This window comes from Ruditapes philippinarum, unplaced genomic scaffold (assembly GCF_026571515.1).
Source record: "Ruditapes philippinarum isolate M1 unplaced genomic scaffold, ASM2657151v2 ctg3275_1_1_1_1, whole genome shotgun sequence".
Taxonomy (NCBI): Eukaryota; Metazoa; Mollusca; class Bivalvia; order Venerida; family Veneridae; genus Ruditapes; species Ruditapes philippinarum.
The window spans coordinates 125,839-133,250 of record NW_026861103.1 but is presented as its reverse complement, the minus strand read 5'-3'; the positions used below and the strand labels follow the sequence as shown (position 1 = coordinate 133,250).

At 31.1% G+C, this 7,412-nt stretch overlaps 1 long non-coding RNA gene across 1 annotated transcript; it reads right to left on the bottom strand.

The window, feature by feature from the left end:
• Positions 1 to 850: 850 nt before the first annotated feature.
• Positions 851 to 2,583, bottom strand: LOC132714536 (uncharacterized). The gene is made up of 3 exons (XR_009623568.1): positions 2,542 to 2,583; positions 1,697 to 1,849; positions 851 to 986 (listed from the first exon to the last, which is right to left on the bottom strand). It is a non-coding gene; the product is annotated as an uncharacterized LOC132714536 (long non-coding RNA).
• Positions 2,584 to 7,412: the final 4,829 nt, after the last annotated feature.

The window sequence follows — 7,412 nt, the reverse complement described above, 5'->3', positions numbered from 1 at the left end:
TTTTTATTTTGATCTTTGTTAATTAATAAATAAGCAACGCTTAATTGTTTTATATGAAGTTTTAAATTATATATTTACTTAAATACTTACATGGTAAATAAATAATTGTTTTCATCGGAAGCATTGCATTTAAAATATCAGGGACAAGTTGTAACGAGATAATCAGTACTTAGAAAATTCAAAATGCCAAGTATAGTTAAAGATAGATAAAATGATAAATTTGGAAGATTTGACGAAACAGGACGGGCTCATACTACCGTCACGCATTAAAGTGGCTTTTCCATTTATAACGGAAATACATGTATATGTATAGATTTAATAAAACTTTCGACTTCCGCTTCCTATTAACGATAACTATCTATTTTCGCTCATATCTGGTAAAGGATCTATCAATATAATCGTACTGTTCAAGGACACAAGTTATGTGGTTTAGGTACGTACCTCTTACACGAGATATCGATTGTCCGAACCCAACTGTATATATGACATTACCAACGTATTGAGTTTGCGACCAGCATGGATCCAGACCAGCCTGCGCATCCGCGCAGTCAGATCGGGATCCATGCTGTACGCCTACAAACCGTTTAACATGTAGAGAAACTGATAGCAATGGTCTGGATCCATGCTGGTCGTTGGTTTTGTCGTGACGCGGGTGCTTTCTTCAAATGATAATTGCCAACATGTATTATATACGTACGTCCCCCTCGTACAAATCAGATAGCCTCATGTTTCGATGGTCTTTTTTAACAAAGGAAACATGTCATAATCATTTCCGCTGTATAATGTGCCTGTATATTATTGAGTTTAAACAAAAAACATTTTTCTTTTTACACAAATGTATATAAATACTTACAACCAGAATTCGCTGGCAGGAGACAAGAACACTGTTTTGTTATTTACTGATGTGTCGGTATTTAAAGTGACATTTGTGGTATTTCCAAGTAAGACAGTTGAATTGTTAGTCATTGACGAGCTGAACATATTCTCTGCAAAAAAAGAAATACATGAAGTATCTAACCAGAAAAAAACAGCAGACGATAAAAACAAACTGATGCATTATTTCGTCAGGGAATTGAAATACTTGGCACAGTAAAATCTCGGTATATATGTCAGTGCACATGATTTACTATACATAAAACTAAACATTTCAGACTTTCATTGAATGTTCTAAGTGTCTATTTGTATACATGTATTTGTATAAGGTACATTTTATTTATAAATGATACCTAAGTTTAAGGATTTAATTATATTTTTATACTTGTAGGTGTATATACATCTGGCTTATCTTGTATAACTATGTTTATACAAACGAGGTCAAAAATTACAGATCAGAGCAAAAAAAATGTGCTCTTTCTGTCCAAAATATAAAACAAGAACAACTTGTGAACAGTTGAACATGACCATGGTAAATAAATTGTAGTTAATTATACATGTAATTACAATGTAGCATACAATAAAAAATCTATATTATTTGCATTGATAATGACTATAAAAAACATCACTTTCATGGATGTTTTTCACGTGCATTGGTAATGATCAAGCATAGATAACGAGGCTTGTAATGGATCATTTTAATGAAGCATTTAAAAACATTAGGTTTAAAATACTGATCGTGCATACACAGATATATGAAACAGTAATGTTTTTGTTCTTTGTTCAAAATGAAAAAAAGCATAAACTGAAGATAATATAGTACCTCTGCATTTTTCAGTATTCCACCAGTTGTCACATGTTGACCATGGTAATTGTGAGTGAAATGATTGGACAAAATAATATTGGACCCATCCCATGATCGATACATAGTACCACAGTATGTCAAACGAAATCAATACCATTAAAAACCCTATGCCTGTAAAAAAAACCAATAATTTATTTATTAACACATTGCAGTTTTAGACATAGTTTTAAAAGATCGATTTTATGATAGCTTTTATTTACAATATTATCATATTTCTTAACTTAAAATTGAATGATTATTGTAATATCTGATAATTGCAAAAAAAATGATCAAATAACTTTCTTTTCAGGTTCACATTCAGTGACTATTTAAATCACGTCTTAGCTCTGTATATATATCTGGTCTAAATTATAATGGCGTATACTCGTATTTCGAGCTAGTAACTTCATTTCATTAAAATGCGATTTCATGCTATTGAAACTATTTCTTAATTCTTGGTTAACATCATAAAACAAATATATAGGCGGCATTGACTGATAATAATATGAAAAAAGGTAAGTGCACTTTTAAAAACTATGATAGTATGAATTCCAATATAATTATGTGACATGTTAAAACATTATAAAAACAAAATGCCTGTTGAAAATAAAAACGCCGAATGACGGGTATATTTGCATTTATCTTCTGCATACGTATGTTTGAATTTTGTTTTGTTGTGTTGTTGTTTTGTGTTTTTTTTTTGTGTTTTTTTTTCTTTCAAAAATAAAATTGTTATATGATATATCATATATGTGAAATCAATTGTTATGCAGTTATGCATTTTTTGTAAACTTATTAACAATGAAATGGCCATTTTTTCTTACCTCTAAATAATGGACAAAACTCGAAGGCACATCCTGCACTTTATTCCCAGCTTTAATAGTCCATAGGAATACTTCCTTAACCTATAATAATTATGCGTATCCTACATTTATCATAAAAAAGAACACTTGTGAATTTTAAATAAACGACCTCCGACGCCATCATTAGTCACTAGGTATATAAGTCTCCATATTACTCCTATTTCCTACGAGTACAATCTGATTATAGCCAGTAGAACTCGACCCTAATCTTCAAAGTCCTCTTTCGTCCCCCTCGCCAGTCCCTCTGAATAAGTTATCATTTGATTCGTGATATTTCATTCATAGGAATTTCCTTTTCGTCCAGTGGATCTGATTCCATGGTGCACAGACGAATATCCCAAATCAGACTGACACACCAAAGTTTTTACTTGAGCGAGTGTATATAGTCTAAGGCCAATGCTATATCATTATTTGTTGCTGAGGTTAATAGGATATTGTTTTAAATTGTAGTTAATGTTTAAAACTGGTAATTTTAATGCTGAGGTTGATAGGAGAGTGTTTTAAATTGTAGTTAATGTTTAAAACTGGTAATTTTAATGCTGAGGTTGATAGGAGATTGTTTTAAATTGTAGTTAATGTTTAAAACTGGTAATTTTACTGCTGAGGTTGATAAGAGATTTTTTTTAAAATTGTAGTTAATGTTTAAAACTGGTAATTTTAGTGCTGAGGTTGATAGGAGATTTTTTAAATTGTAGTTTATGTTTTAAACTGGTAATTTCAGTGCTGAGATTGATAGGAGATTTTTTCAAATTGTAGTTAATGTTTAAAACTGGTAATTTTAGTGCTGAGGTTGATAGGAGATTTTTTTAAATTGTAGTTAATGTTTAAAACTGGTAATTTTAGTGCTGAGGTTGATAGGAGATTTTTTAAATTGTAGTTAATGTTTAAAACTGGTAATTTTAGTGCTGAGGTTGATAGGAGATTTTTTTTAAATTGTAGTTAATGTTTAAAGCTGGTAATTTTACTGCTGAGGTTGATAGGAGACTTTTTTAATTGTAGTTAATGTTTAAAACTGGTAATTTTAAAATTAGTTTTTTTCTTGTCATAGTTTGATGGTTATTCTTTTAACGATTATATTAAGTGAATTATCATGCGCCTAGGATTAGGCAGACAATCTGACATATGTATATAAAGCCACCAAATTTTTCTTCAGGAACAATGTATATTATTGTATGTTGCTTATGTAAACGGAAAATGCATTTTAAATTTTATGAATAAAACGGTCAATCTGAATTAATATGTTTGACGGTGTGTTTTTAAGCATTACATACTTATACATAAGTTCAGTTATTTCATGTGAAAACATGACTGCAGACAAAAACGGGGTCATATGACTGTATCATAACACAGACTGGAAAGTATAAAATATAGTTTGAGTAGGGATTGGGAAATAGGGGATGGGGCACTAGGGATTGGAGCTGAGGTTAGGAAAAAAATCTGGAACGTGTGACACTAACCTTTTTAAAATTTTAATCTAAATGTCATTTTGAAGATAGTTGGCACTGCATGTGTAAACATGTCCCTGAGTATCTCTAGCTATACTCGCATTTCTTTGATTTTCATGTGCCTGCAAGTGTTCTGTTGTGTATCTATCTCCTAATAATCGTTTCATTGAATTTGATATAAAAATCCATCTCTTGGCATGTTATTGTACAAGCTTAACGGTTGGACGGTTCACAAACAATCATTTGTGTCTGTGGTCATCCGATCAATCAGCAATGTCCACCAGTACTTTATTTGGTAAGCTTTCATGAAACGGGGTTCGCAAAAGAAAATTCTAGCATGCTTCACACTATTTCCTTATCTTAACTACATACATACATAAAATTATTTTAAAACATCAATTATCTACATAAATTCCTATTGTTGGGAATTTGCTCCCCTATTGTTGTCCAGTCTTCCGAATCAAACATGGGGGATTTATATAGATAAAGAAGGACAGAAATTACCTATACCTCTGACCTCCACTACTGTCATTTATTACTCAGGCCCATCGGCCTTCGTGCATCTATTCCTGGGCATTTTTAAGAACTCGAGCCGTGCATAATTTTACAACAATACACTTTAAATTAAATATCAGTCATATATGTAACTGTTATACTAAACTGAAAATTAATTAAGGGAAGAGAAATACAAATTAAAACTGTATGTATAGACTAATCAAACTTGTCATGTTTGGTAATCATGCGATAAAAAACAGAGAACACCTAACTAGGTTATTGTGTGGATAAAATATGGCCCGGGAGTAGATGTGTGAAGTTGGCGGCCTAGCGGCCTGGCGGCCTGGCGGCGTGAAGTTGGCGGCCTAGCGGCCTAGCGGCCTGGCGGCGTGAAGTTGGCGGCCCAGCGGCCTGGCGGCCTAGCGGCGTGAAGTTGGCGGCCTAGCGGCCAAAAATTTTAATGTTGTAAAAATGTTTTTTTAACAATAAAACGGCATTTAATGAAGTTTTAAAGATAATTATTGTTATTTAAACGATATATCTAAAGAAAAAATCACTTTCAGAAATTATTTTAATTTTGCCATTTTTGTGAAGTTGGCGGCCCAGCGGCCTAGCGGCCTAGCGGCCCAAAATTTTTATGTTGTAAAAATGTTTTTTTTAACAATAAAACGGCATTTAATGAAGTTTTGAAGATAATTATTGTTATTTAAACGATATATCTAAAGAAAAAATCATTTTCAGAGATTGTTTTAATTTTGTCATTTTTGTGAAGTTGGCGGCCCAGCGGCCTAGCGGCCCAAAATTTTATTGTTGTAAAAATGTTTTTTTTTTAACAATAAAACGGCATTTAATGAAGTTTTAAAGATAATTATTGTTATTTAAACGATATATCTAAAGAAAAAATCACTTTCAGAAATTATTTTAATTTTGTCATTTTTGTGAAGTTGGCGGCCCAGCGGCCTAGCGGCCTAGCGGCCTAGCGGCCCAAAATTTTAATGTTGTAAAAATGTTTTTTTTTAACAATAAAACGGCATTTAATGAAGTTTTAAAGATAATTATTGTTATTTAAACGATATATCTAAAGAAAAAATCACTTTCAGAAATTATTTTAATTTTGTCATTTTTGTGAAGTTGGCGGCCCAGCGGCCTAGCGGCCTAGCGGCCCAAAATGTTTATGTTGTAAAAATGTTTTTTTAACAATAAAACGGCATTTAATGAAGTTTTAAAGATAATTATTGTTATTTAAACGATATATCTAAAGAAAAAATCACTTTCAGAAATTATTTTAATTTTGTCATTTTTGTGAAGTTGGCGGCCCAGCGGCCTAGCGGCCTAGCGGCCCAAAATTTTTATGTTGTAAAAATGTTTTTTTTTAACAATAAAACGGCATTTAATGAAGTTTTAAAGATAATTATTGTTATTTAAACGATATATCTAAAGAAAAAATCATTTTCAGAGATTTTTTTAATTTTGTCATTTTTGTGAAGTTGGCGGCCCAGCGGCCTAGCGGCCTAGCGGCCTAAAATTTTAATCTTCTAAAAATGTTTTTTTTTTTACAATAAAACGGCATTTAATGAAGTTTTAAAGATAATTATTGTTATTTAAACGATATATCTAAAGAAAAAATCACTTTCAGAAATTATTTTAATTTTGTCATTTTTGTGAAGTTGGCGGCCCAGCGGCCTAGCGGCCCAAAATTTTTATGTTGTAAAAATGTTTTTTTTTAACAATAAAACGGCATTTAATGAAGTTTTAAAGATAATTATTGTTATTTAAACGATATATCTAAAGAAAAAATCATTTTCAGAGATTTTTTTAATTTTGTCATTTTTGTGAAGTTGGCGGCCCAGCGGCCTAGCGGCCCAAAATTTTAATGTTGTAAAAATGTTTTTTTAACAATAAAACGGCATTTAATGAAGTTTTAAAGATAATTATTGTTATTTAAACGATATATCTAAAGAAAAAATCACTTTCAGAGATTTTTTTAATTTTGTCATTTTTGTGAAGTTGGCGGCCCAGCGGCCTAGCGGCCTAAAATTTTAATCTTCTAAAAATGTTTTTTTTAACAATAAAACGGCATTTAATGAAGTTTTAAAGATAATTATTGTTATTTAAACGATATATCTAAAGAAATTCAGAAATTATTTTAATTTTGTCATTTTTGTGAAGTTGGCGGCCCAGCGGCCTGGCGGCCTAGCGGCCAAAAATTTTAATGTTGTAAAAATGTTTTTTTTTAACAATAAAACGGCATTTAATGAAGTTTTAAAGATAATTATTGTTATTTAAACGATATATCTAAAGAAAAAATCACTTTCAGAAATTATTTTAATTTGTCATTTTTGTGAAGTTGGCGGCCCAGCGGCCTGGCGGCCTAGCGGCCAAAAATTTTAATGTTGTAAAAAGGGTTAGGGTTAGGGTTAACCCTATTTGTATGCATATTGAGATAATCAAATAAACTTGGAAACTTGGAAACTAAAAATAATAATTATCATTCAAATAGATATAGATTATACGAGTACATAAGTATTTACATTTTCATTATACAATTTTTTTGTGATATATACTTAAGATGCTTATATACAGCTATCACTGATGCCAGTTTCGTATTTTCTTTCTAGAAAACATAATTATGACAAAGCACATTTAACATGGTACTTTTAAAGCAAAGTCATCGTCTTTAATGCAATAGTAAACATAAGCGATTGCTATTCTTAAAAAATGTTTATGAACATTCCTGTTTTGTTATGATAAAACAGGCGTCTGCCTATAAGTTTTTAAAACTGCGTTTCGTTATCACTTAATAATATTTCTGAAACAACATCTTTGCCAAATAAATTATACAAAGTTTTCTTCGCGAAAAATGTCCATTCTATTACAAGTTACAACAACATG